General features: G+C 40.3%; 1 protein-coding gene across 1 annotated transcript in view; it reads right to left on the bottom strand.

Annotated features, from left to right (window-relative positions):
- SVIL (supervillin) overlaps positions 1-1,960 on the bottom strand; it is a 69,557-nt gene extending 67,597 nt beyond the window's left edge. The window contains exon 1 of the mRNA XM_009704232.1: positions 1,901-1,960. The gene's annotated coding sequence lies outside the window, so the exon portion shown is untranslated. The remainder of the gene's footprint in view (positions 1-1,900) is intronic.
- Positions 1,961-11,704: the final 9,744 nt, after the last annotated feature.

An 11,704-nucleotide genomic window follows, 5' to 3' on the forward strand; every position in this document is an offset into this window, starting at 1 on the left:
TAGTTTCTCTGCTAAAGGAGCAGTTGCAGCATCAATTTAGATGCTTAAGCAGAGTCAGACAGTCAGTCTTGGATTGCAGAGTATATTGTATCTTCAAACTCATCCACAACCCTGTTCTAGAAGCACCACAACTACATCTACTCACCTTTGCTTTTCTTAATTTCTCAAGTTATGCTATAAATTTAGGTGCAGATTCTGAGCAGCAGCATCAGGAGTTTCTGCACTTAACAGCTAGGCTATGAACATTCTATGATACTATGATTCATTATTAAAATAATTTAAGGCATACATAGGTTTCTCTAAATGAAAAAAAAAATTTAGAAGTTTGCAAGAATTCTTTCCTCTTAAAGTCCTTGTTAAATCTGGATACTGAAAGAGGAACTTCTCCTTTGCTTGCCTGAAATATAGCCTATGATCATGGTTCATGAAATGCAATCAACAGTATGAGGTCCTCAAGTTTGTTTCGCACAGGATTTGTGTGTGGTTCGGCCTCAAGTTCCCAACAAACTCATTATATCCTTCAATGTTTGGGAATTCATATGATTCCCATTAAAACACAGGCAATACTATTTCACAACCTCAATAGTTTTTCTTTAAAAACAATGTATAATGTGGCATTAGTAGAGTATTTGACAGTCTCAGTAGCTATACTGCTCTTGCAACATCCAAAGTAAGTGTGGGTTGCTTCTATACATCAGGGATTCCAGGCTGCAAACTTCATCTGCTGCTACAGCAGCATACAGTTTCTAAATAGCTGTCCCACTAACCTAGTTACATGCCCAAAAGCAAGCAGAAGTTCGATCCAAATGCCACTGGTAACACTGCCCCGCCATCTGGGTTAAAGCTACTGGATATACTGAGATTTTGTGATTGAAACACACGCATGAAAATCCACTTGTATATCTGCCAGCTAGGTGCTTGGCATTCATTTTTCTTCTCTTTCTCTACCTCCAGGAGAAATTCCTTCCCTAGACTCTTACATAAAAGTTCCATTCTACAGTCACATCCTTCTCTACTATTCTCATTTCTACTTTCCCCTACTTGCCTTCCATAACACAGTGCATCTTGTACACCTATTCCCTCCATCCCTCTACAGTACCTAAGAAACAACATGGCAGGGAGTCTGGTGTACTCCAGAAGGTGTGCGTTGACTGAAATGATGCTTGCAAACATGAGCCTGAGTGCCTAAGGCTGGTGGATTCCTGTGCAGCTGAGCCAATAAAACAGCTGGTTGCTGGGGGAAGAGTCAGTTCCCAACTCCCTGACCTCCTCTCTGGAGCATTATGAATGAGTTCAGCAAGCACAAAGGTAGACACCAAAAGCAGGCGGAGTGAGGATGGGAAGAGAGAGGGCACGTGTCCTGCCCCCTTGCTTAACCATGAACTGTATCCCCTTACTCAGCCTTGTGGAACTGTGCCCTAAGACTGCAGGCACAAGGCAGCATAGCCCTGCAAGGAAGCAGCAACGTCACCTCTCCATTCATCTCTGCGGTGTCCCCCTCCCACGTGCTGACAAAGCTCTCTGCATGGCTGTATAATTAATTCACCCACTTCAGCCACCTCCTTCTTCAGACAGATCAGTTTTCCAAGCTGGTTCACTAAATGTCTGTACTGTGTCCGTGCCAGGCAAGGAAAAATGGGCATTGCAGTGGCAGGGGCATCAGTGCATAGTGGGACTTTCCCTTAGCAATGCCAGCTATACATTTTCACATTGCTTAGGAGGCAGCTGATGTTTTCAATACCTGTTCAGAGCATCTGCTTTATGCCAAAGCTTGGTCCTGCAGGAGGACCAATAATCATTTTCCCTGACAAAAGAATAAATGTAATTTGCAATGACTGCAAGTTACAATCTTACAAGTGCAACCAGTCTTCCTCACTGAGCATGAAAAACTTGACCTTACCTTAACGCTCTCTTCCTTTGGAGCAATCGTGAAGGTTTAAATCTGACTGAGTTTTCTTTGTCAAAACCTGTGAAATGAAAAAAACCACACGATAGTGAAGATGCTTTAATAAATGGGGAGCTTTTAAGAAACTAGGTTATAGTCTCCAATCTAGTCCTTTTCCACTGGAAAAGACTGTAAAGGCCTTCCCTCTAGTCATAGGGGCATAAGTTGGCATGTCCAAGACGGTGATAAACAAAAGCCTTGCAAAAATGAGTACAGACAGTAAACACATCAAAAGCATCAACACTTTATGGAACTGCTATGTTCTAATCCCAGTAGTCATGGTGTAGCACTGCAGCCTGGGGCTATCATTTAAACTTCTTGACTCAGTCTCCCAGCTTATGAAATGGGCAGTAGACATGTTTATGAAGCACTCTGCAAATGAGAAATGCTGCAAGCAGCAAGAGCCTTTTTGGCTGCAGCCTAGCAATACTATAAAAACCTGCATATTCACTGCAGAAGTCAGAGATGCCCTGCTGAGGATCTGTTGCAACAACAGTATTACACCATCCATGACAGAAACATTTCTGAAGGTTGTCTACTGTTTGGAAGCTCCCATTTTTTTCTGAATAGCCTTAGAACATACTTACTTTCAGAGAGGAACACATGTTTGCACAGAGAGCAAAACTGTGTCAGATGTAGCCTTGTATTCAAAAAGTATGTATTACAAAGCCACTAGGTTCCCAAACCTTTGTGAATCATAATATGCAATGGGCAATCTCCCCTCTCTCCCCCCAGATATAACTTTTTCATTACTGCAGTCATGAGCATCATCAGAGGGTCTAAACAATGACCAGAAGCAAGGGGGACCAGTGGTTCAAGTACCAGCTCCCTCTATTCAACAATAAGGATGCTACTAAGGGACCTCAGAGAACTGCTAGTCAGGAAGCAGGGGAGCACCTGGTCTGTGACTGCTATTGAAAAACACATGACTCTACTAGTAATTTATTCCCAATGGGAAAATTGCCTTCTGCCCCCATCTGTATTAAGTCAACTACCCCAAGAACCTAAATTAATAAACAATTGGTCACTGATGCAGTGCTTATTTTCTTTTCAAAGACAGACTTGAGTATTACACAACCTGGACTTTAGAACGATTCAAAAGCAGCAACATCCCTTTTACTCTACCCCAGAGTCGAGGTTTAACCATTTCAAAGAAGAGCTAACTAGCAACAAATATTTTTTGCTTACACAAAATATTTGAAAATCTAGGTAGGATGTTTCTTATTTTTGCAGAAAGGGTTTAATGAAACATTATAGCTGACAATATGGGTCTCAATTTAGAGAATGTATCTTTTGTCTATGTCTTTCAAAACTTTTCACCCCCCTCGTCTCTTCCACTTCTTTCTGCCACCTCTCCAGGTAAACAGATTTAAAACAAAACAAAACACACAAAAAGAAAAAAAGACTATTTTAACAGCTTGATAGAGAGGCATAAAGCGTGCAAGAAGGTATTTTTTACACATCTGCTACAAGTCACTGCAGATTTCAAGCAGCCTTCCTAATAGCATTTTTCAACTTTAATAGACAACTTTTTCCTGGTTTTGTTAACATTCATTTTCTTTTTTCAAGTAAATGGAGAATAAAGCACACAGATTACATAGAAACATCTTGTTAGACCAAAACAGAGTATTAGAAGAAAAACAGTATGAATGGTACATAAATCATTATATTTTACACTACAACATTAAAAAGAATACTCCATCCCATAAGTATCCTCTAAAAAGGCGAAGTTTACATTACTGTGAGAAGAGTATGCAGTAACTTAAAAAGCCCAGCTCAGCATCAGCTTAGCTAACCAGAACCAGGCATATCTTAAATTTGTAGCTGTTCTAATAGGATATAACCCACCCTATAGTTTGTGGCACTAAAATAGCTGTCCACCATGAAAACCACAAGTAGACCGCAGAGAAATTCTTCCTACTCTAGCCAAAACTGGAGAGGGGATTTGAGAAAGGAAGGAAGTAGCTTTCAGTGCTTCACTGAGAGAAGGGAAGGAGAAGGGCTGTTAAGAGAGGGCACACAAGCCGGTCTGATTCTTGCTACCCATTAAACACATTCAGTAACATTTGTACATACCACATCTATAATGCATCAAAAACATCGCTGTATTTCACGGGGGCAAGGTCCTCTTTTCCTCCCACCCACCACAAACACAGAAAACCCAACCAGACAATGATATTCTGTTACATAGTTTTGATATTTTATGTATTTCCTCCTGTTCAAATTAAACCCCCATGTGGGAGGATTAAAGTCCAATAAAACTTACTTACTACAATATGGAAGTCTTAAAATTAAATACAAACACAGGAGAAAGAGTAAAATAACTCTGCTTCAAAAGAAAATAAATATGCCCACAAAAGAAACATCAGTTTAACACAGTCTTAATTCAATGGTTAAAGAAAAAAACCCCACACCCTCACAGTACCTGATACATAGAAGAAAAATCTTTGCAACAGCATTTTGTTCCTTCTTTCACTGAAGAATTCTAAACATGCTCATAACCACATTAAAACAATTTTAAATATTTGTATTTAAAACTAAGTATATTTACTGACATGTAAATCAAAACTTGCTCACAAGTTTAACCATTTGTTCAGACTCATCCCCCTCCCTCTTAGGTACAAACTACTGGATAAAAACACTATCTATAATTTCATACATAGGAAATTAAAAATGCTGAATTTCAAAAAATAAATAAATAAAAAATAGATGCAACCTTCCAGTGTTACTTAGTATATTTAAAGGCCCTAAATCGGTGGCAAGCTAAGCTAATTAAAAGATCCATCTAATCGGATCGTTCAAAAGTGTCCTTTAGGAAATAATGAAATAGCCTAGGTGACTAACTGCATACTGATTGCTAAAGTAGCTAATCTAGCTGCAGAAGATCCAGTCAAACAATATTTACACATGCATACATACATATGAGAGAGATTAAACACATACAAATGAACTGCATTTTCTTTTATCTACTTCGAACTCTTACCTTGCTCCTCAGAGTATTTAACATTTCCCAAATAGCTGGAGATCCAAGGATTTCTGAACATGGTTGCACAAACAAAGGATTCAGCAAAGAGAAACTACAATAGCAGCTAATTCTCAACGAGCCACAGCCCTAGGCCTGTCTTAGCAATATCGTGTAGAGATTTTTCATAGCACAGGACTGGAGCTGTCAGGCTATCGCGTCCCAGGGAGTACAGTAAATGCATAGCAATAGGCTGCAAGCTGGAGCAGCTCAAGCCAGTAATCAGATTACAAACAGAAATTAGGCACATGAATGCTAAAACAGATTGGGCAATGGTGATTGGGAGATTTGTAATATTACCACTTCAAAGATCCAGCCAAATCACACATTATATTCATTATATTCCCGCAAAATGAATGCAGGACCCCTAAACCCTTATATTAAAAGCAAAAAAAAAAAAAAAAAAAAAAAAAAAAAAAAAGAGGGGTTTGGGTTTAAAGGAGAGGGTTTGGGTTTTTTTTTTCCCCCTCTAAGAGGAATAATTCCTTCATATCTTTAATCAGGATAAACTGCAATGCTTGCTTAAGAAAAACAGCATCCAGGCTGCCAAAAAATGGACTCTGTTAATCATATCATTAAGCTAAACATTTTGCCTAACTATTAGTTGGAACATTCAAAACAGACAAGATTTATGGATAACATATGAGCAAAATTACAGGTGGGGGTGGGGATTTAAGAACAGACACCACAGCTCCAAATATTTTAATTCGAGACAGAAGGTGTAAAACTGCATAAAAGTACTGTCTAGTTATGATTTTTTTTATTAAACAGATCTCTTGAATTTTGGATTGAAGAGTCAGAACTCTTCATAGTTCATTTTGAAAGTCTGGCAGTATTTGTTCGAAATGGTACAATAAACCTGGCTCAGTCTTTCACACTGAACTACCTGATCATCTAACACACACACACACACATATCCCCCCCCGAGCATTAAATATGTGACTGAAAACAGGTCCATGCACTGAACCCCATCCAACCAAAGGCAATAACTGTCTACTAGCTTCCCTCCAACAGACTTCCCTTCAAAAAGATTTCAACTAGTATCAGTAGAAAACTCACCACAATGCTGGAGTTGCCAGGACCATGAAAAGGTAGCCTAGAAACACAAGACTGAAGTTCTTGACTTTTCTTACCTGTTGTTGTGATACCTGGTACAAGAGGACCCTGATCCATGCTGGGAATGCCAGTGTACAGGCAAAATATAAGCAATGATGCTGTGAAAGAGACTGCTTAACCACAACTAACAAATATAATCTATCGAAAATCTATTAATTTCTCTTGGCTGACCATGAAGTTGTATTTAGCCTGTTTAGGTCATCAAAACAGTTTTTCATGCTAACAAGTTCTTGCAATGGATAGAAGAATATGCATTCCATCTTGTTTAATGCCCCTGCTATTTGTATTCATTTATTTGTTTTTAAACATGAATAATGTTGCAGTCACCTTAACCAAAGCACCTTTTATCAGTTGATCTTTCAAGAGTCAAGAGCTCCCTGGAACGAGAGTCACCCAACACAAGGAACATGGCATTGACTCTGACTCACCAAGTAACATTCTCTGTTCAGAAATACCTGATGGTAGAGACCACATTTTTTTTTTTCTTTGCCTGTAACCTTACTTGCTCTTGCATTTAATTCTAACCACTTCACAGGACTACCCATAGAACACAAACCAAACAATGTCGTGCTCTCTTGACCAGCTGTGAAAGCCTACATGTACTCAAGCGTAGTATACACAAAAGCAGTAGCAAAAAATGTAATCTGTCAACACTGGTCCAAACTTACCATTACGTAAACCTGACCATCCACTTTATGGTCTAGACATAAGTGCAGGTGTGCTTAAAACACAAAAACAAGACAAGAGAAATAACAAAGCAGCTGCTGGTAACAGCTAATGGGGACATTCTGGATCAGTACCTGTGTGGGTGTACCAATAAAAGAGGCAACCAGTTCTGAAAAGGTCCCTTCTTTCCAAACCCTGCTTGTGTGAAGATTGCTTACTTGATCTTGTGAATAGATGTACTATTACCTGGAGCATTTTTAAGCACCTGCAACTCATCTGGTACACAGTAAGGGAACTTCTTCTCAGGAAGTGCAAATAAATAACACTCATTTGATAAATCTCATAGCTGCACTCTTTAGCAAGGTTGAAGGAGAAGTTAGACTTGACAGCTGAGCTGATGCAACAGCTCACAGCTGCCAAAAAACAGTCCTACCTATTTCTCTCTGCAGGACCTCTGCTAGGTCCTGCTCCCCTAGTGACCCAGTCAGATGACTAAACTGGTAGTAAATATTCCCTTTTATCTTTTCTGGGTATACTTTTCAGAAGGTGCCAGAACAAAGAAAAAGGCACAGGATCTTATGATCAGGAAAGGGATCAACCCTTCTGGCTAACAAAGGAGGTGAGCTCAGCTTGATTGTCATCCCTGTGTCTAGTAATGTCCGGTATGACAGAGAGGAGGGGCGTGTTTGTATTCCGGGAGGGAGGGGTCAGGCTCCCACATTCATCTGCTGTACACCATCTCCAATATTTTGTCCTCAGCATCCCCCTGGTGAATGAGGTGCAGCAGGCAAAGCACACAGAGCTGCAGAAAAACTATAGAGTGCCCTTCACAAATGTGTATATTTTCAATAGGTTCAGTAGGTTCTTGCTTGTGCTGTTCACGTTCCACTCGCAGACACAGTTAGGAGCCAGCTTCTCCAACAGCTCTGGTTACCCCCTGGGAAGGAATACTTGCAATAGGCTTTGGTGCAAGTAGGACTCTCTTCCCTACTACTTACAGCTAGCAAGTCCAGAATACAGAGGCCATCCCATGGGACCAAAGCAAATTATTATAAAGGAAAATAAAATCTCCAATAAAAGCAACATCTGCATCAAAGTCTTCACAAAAAAACCCCTACTGATACTCTAGAGTTTGGCTTCAAGCTCTCTTCATGTTAGGTTGGAAGGCGATCACCAGTTGTTGCTCTGTGCATGGTATCTATGAATTCACATTACTGTCACTGCTGTTAATACTGAAACTGTGCTACTGTGTGGAATCTGTGACCCCAGAGTTTGTTCAGCATCACTTCAAGATGAGGTGTACATGCCAACAGTGCTTTCAATATTAGAATTCTTAAAGTCATGAGATGCTGGAGCCTTAGGGTATTACACCAATGCTATGCACTTCACACAGATCTTCGGGAAGACATAACTGAAGGTAACTAACAACTTCCCTCACTGCTTTCCATCAAAAAGAGATCACCTATTGCAAGACAGGTCTCTGTGCTGTCCCTTAACTAGCTATGGCAGTGGAGAAGACACCTTGGTAAAAACAGTAAGTCAGCAGGGTCAACCAATGCTATAAAGAAAAGAAGTCTTAGATTTAGCTTTTTGCAACTTGTTTGGAAATAGCAGGTTTAAGAGCGAGTCTTTCCCAGAAGAAAAGAAATCCATCTCCAAATACTTGATGAGGGAAGAAGGAAGGATATTTTGTGCTTCAAAGAGATCCAGTCTCCAGGACCTAGAAGTATGCCAAACTACGTTATCAAGGCTGTGTTACAAATCAGTAGTAATGTTCTTGTCCTCCTCTGCCATCATTAATTCTTGAGCATTAGCAGCCTCCAACATAAACAAAGAAAGACAGAACAACAGTTCAGCCATTACAAAGGGGTGCAGCCCAGCTGGAAGTTAAGTTTGCAGTCATCTGGGCAAAGAGCTAGAGGTTGAGCATGCATACATTTCAAATCTGAGACTGCTCGTGAAAGACAAGCTGGCAGTTAACGTTGTTCTGAAGCTTCCCACAGGAAGAGAAGGAAAATATCTTCCTTTTGTCTGGCAAAACTAATCACTGTAATCAAAGCTGGAGTTTAAATGGCTTGCAAAACTGTTCCCAACTTACAGGGCTGCCAACCTCAAAGCACTGAAGAGTTATGAATCAGGTCCCACCAAGATCAAGTCTTTTTTCTTTCTGAATTTTTTTCGCTTATGAATTTATATTTAGAAGTGTTCCTCTGTGATAAGGAGAACTACTTTGTTGTGACTTGCAGTTATCATAAAAACAAAAATCAAAGCAGCCCATGACAGCTGTTTGAAGAAAGCCTAAAAATAAACAAAAAATCAAGAATACAGAGGAAAGAAAACCCACAGCGACTGCAAAGAAACTTTCAGCAAATATGCTAGTTAAGTAAAAAGGAGTCTGAGCAGCATGGAAAACTGAGATGATGTATAAATAAGATGATGAAATCATATTTCCATCCACACTTCATGGGTAGAGATCTAAAGGAGCTCATTAATTTTATTCCACTGCTCTTCTTCTGGACAAGGAGAGCACCCTTGGAATAGTAAGTCAAAGTGAGCTGTACCAGGATCTGAGATGCTGTGGGTGATCGCAGGAACGAAGGTCAGAAGAGAGGGCTAAACCAGACCACTCTCTTCCATCGCTCCACCTGACGTCCCCTCCCAGGCTCCAGGCGACTCACCCACCACAAGCTACCTTGTCAGTTTTTGGCATGTAGGCATGTATTTCCAAAGGTAAGTGGCAAGGCACTAGAAGAGCCTCCCTTTTCTCATTTCCCCTTCCTCACACTCTCCAGCAATTCCTGCCAATTCAGAAAATAATTTAGCCCAAAGCCAAAGGACAGGTTAGGAAAAACAAAAACCAAAAGACAAAACAAACAAATAAACAAAAACAAACAACAACAACAAAAAAACCAAAAGACGCTAACAGATCACTTCAGTAGTATAATCACTTAGAGAGTTACCACCTCAAGTCATGTTCAAGCATCCTAGCTTGCACACACAGTATGTATTCTGGGTTGGCAGTGCCAGTTTTGTCTTCTCCATCCAAACTCCATGTACACAGGCAAGTGATACTCTCATTTCCTAAATGGAGGCCATTCATATGGACTTTTAAACTAGGATAAAGTTTCCTGACATGGTATCATCCCTCCAGTGGAAAGCAAATGTAATCCTTTTCACTTTGCTTTTTTTCTCCTACTCCCACTGTGCAACAGTTTTTGAATAACAATCCTGGCAAGATTTCTGTTTGGCTAGTGATTATGTTTCAGACAAGTCTTCAGGTAAACTTCAGCACTGTGTGGCCTGTGTGGTGTACTTTAAAACAGGTCATATGCAAAGAGATCAAAAAAGCTGATTAGTAAGTGTTTTAGAGCAGACTAAGTTTTTTAGTACAAGATGACAGACGTGTTAAAAGAATATGGATGGTCTTTTTGTAGTGGCTACTCACTCATGTTCTCCCTTTTCCCAGAGCACAACAGGTATTTTTCCACACACACTAAAAAAAAACCAAACCTTCCAGTGTCCAGATTACTATTTCAGATTTGAAGAAATCTCACTTAAGTCATTAATTTCAGTTATCAATTGTTCCTAAAAGAAAATTTTGGTACCTTTCAATCTTGCAACACATTTTCAGAATAAGGAACATGCAGGTAATGTCCCCTGACATTCCTACATCTTGTATCACCGTTCACAAAACTGCATGGCATGACTGTGGCATAATTAAAAGACCTTTAAGGTTTTCCTCTTTAGAAGTAGGATCAGTCTAGACTAGCTCCTTAAAGGAAGTTCAAAGGCCACGCACCCCTCTCACATGTGGTAATCAGATATACCAGTGAGGCACATTAACTGAATTGAGTCAGACATATTTGTCTGCGGCCTGAAACAGTAATAGAAGACGTCAGGCATGCACAGAGCCAGGGTTAGGCATAGACTGAGCAAATGGCTGGAAATGAGGATAAGGCAGGAACTTCTCTCCCAGCAGTATGGACAAATTAAATGATTAAACAGCCCAAGGACTTTGAGGAGACATGGGTTTTTACCTAGCAAAACAATATCTGAGAGCATTTCACACCATGGCTCACTGTAAAGCAGCTGCAGTTCAGATTGTGAAGGCACAGGGCTAGCCACAGCTCTGTGGACATCCTTCACTGAAGTCATGACACAAGCAGCAGCCACTTCTTTACTACTGCAGTGAATGAGTGCTTTCCTGCTGCAATGACCGAGGGCTTAAACTGCTGTTGGGAGATACTGTCAGCAAAACTGCTATCCTCCAAACGAGCAGTCAGGGTTTCTAAGGCAGGTTTCCCCATCTTCTGACACTTCTAGTCTCTTCAGTCTCCAGAAAACTTTCCACCAGAGTGGCCCCATGCAGTTAAGCAATGCAAAAAGCCCAGTCATACTACTGAGTTTTCTCCTGGCTACTCTTGAACACCTCTGCACTGCTATCTCCACATGCATGTAAAAGCCCAATAAGGGAGCAGACAGAGGCAAGCATACCACAAGGAAGAATTTATAACAAAGTTCTTTGGCTCTTCGTGATAGTCATCTACGGAAAACATCAATTTTGTTTACCAGTGTGACGTGACATTTCACAGGCCACATCATATCCCTGCATACTTACCTTGAAATATGTCATTTTCAAGCCTCAGGCAGACAGCAACCTTGCAGACAACAAATTCATGACCCCAGCCTCCCATCCTGTTTATAGCATATTGCAATGCTTCTCAGAAAATTAAATATTTAGTAAAAGAAATAAAGAAAAAGCATGCACTTTATTCAAGAGCTGATGGTCAAGGTAGGACAGCTCAACTACAAATACTGTCACTGAAAATAATATCACTATGAAAAAGCACATGTACCAGGCTTAATTTGCATCCAGCATGGCTAAGCAAAAATTCAAAAGAAAAGAAAATCTGGTTAGCGCAGTGATGCTGCAGTTCTGGAGACTGCTCTCTAGA

Source organism: Cariama cristata, unplaced genomic scaffold, assembly GCF_000690535.1.
Source record: "Cariama cristata isolate BGI_N322 unplaced genomic scaffold, ASM69053v1 scaffold14057, whole genome shotgun sequence".
In the NCBI taxonomy this organism is placed as follows: Eukaryota; Metazoa; Chordata; class Aves; order Cariamiformes; family Cariamidae; genus Cariama; species Cariama cristata.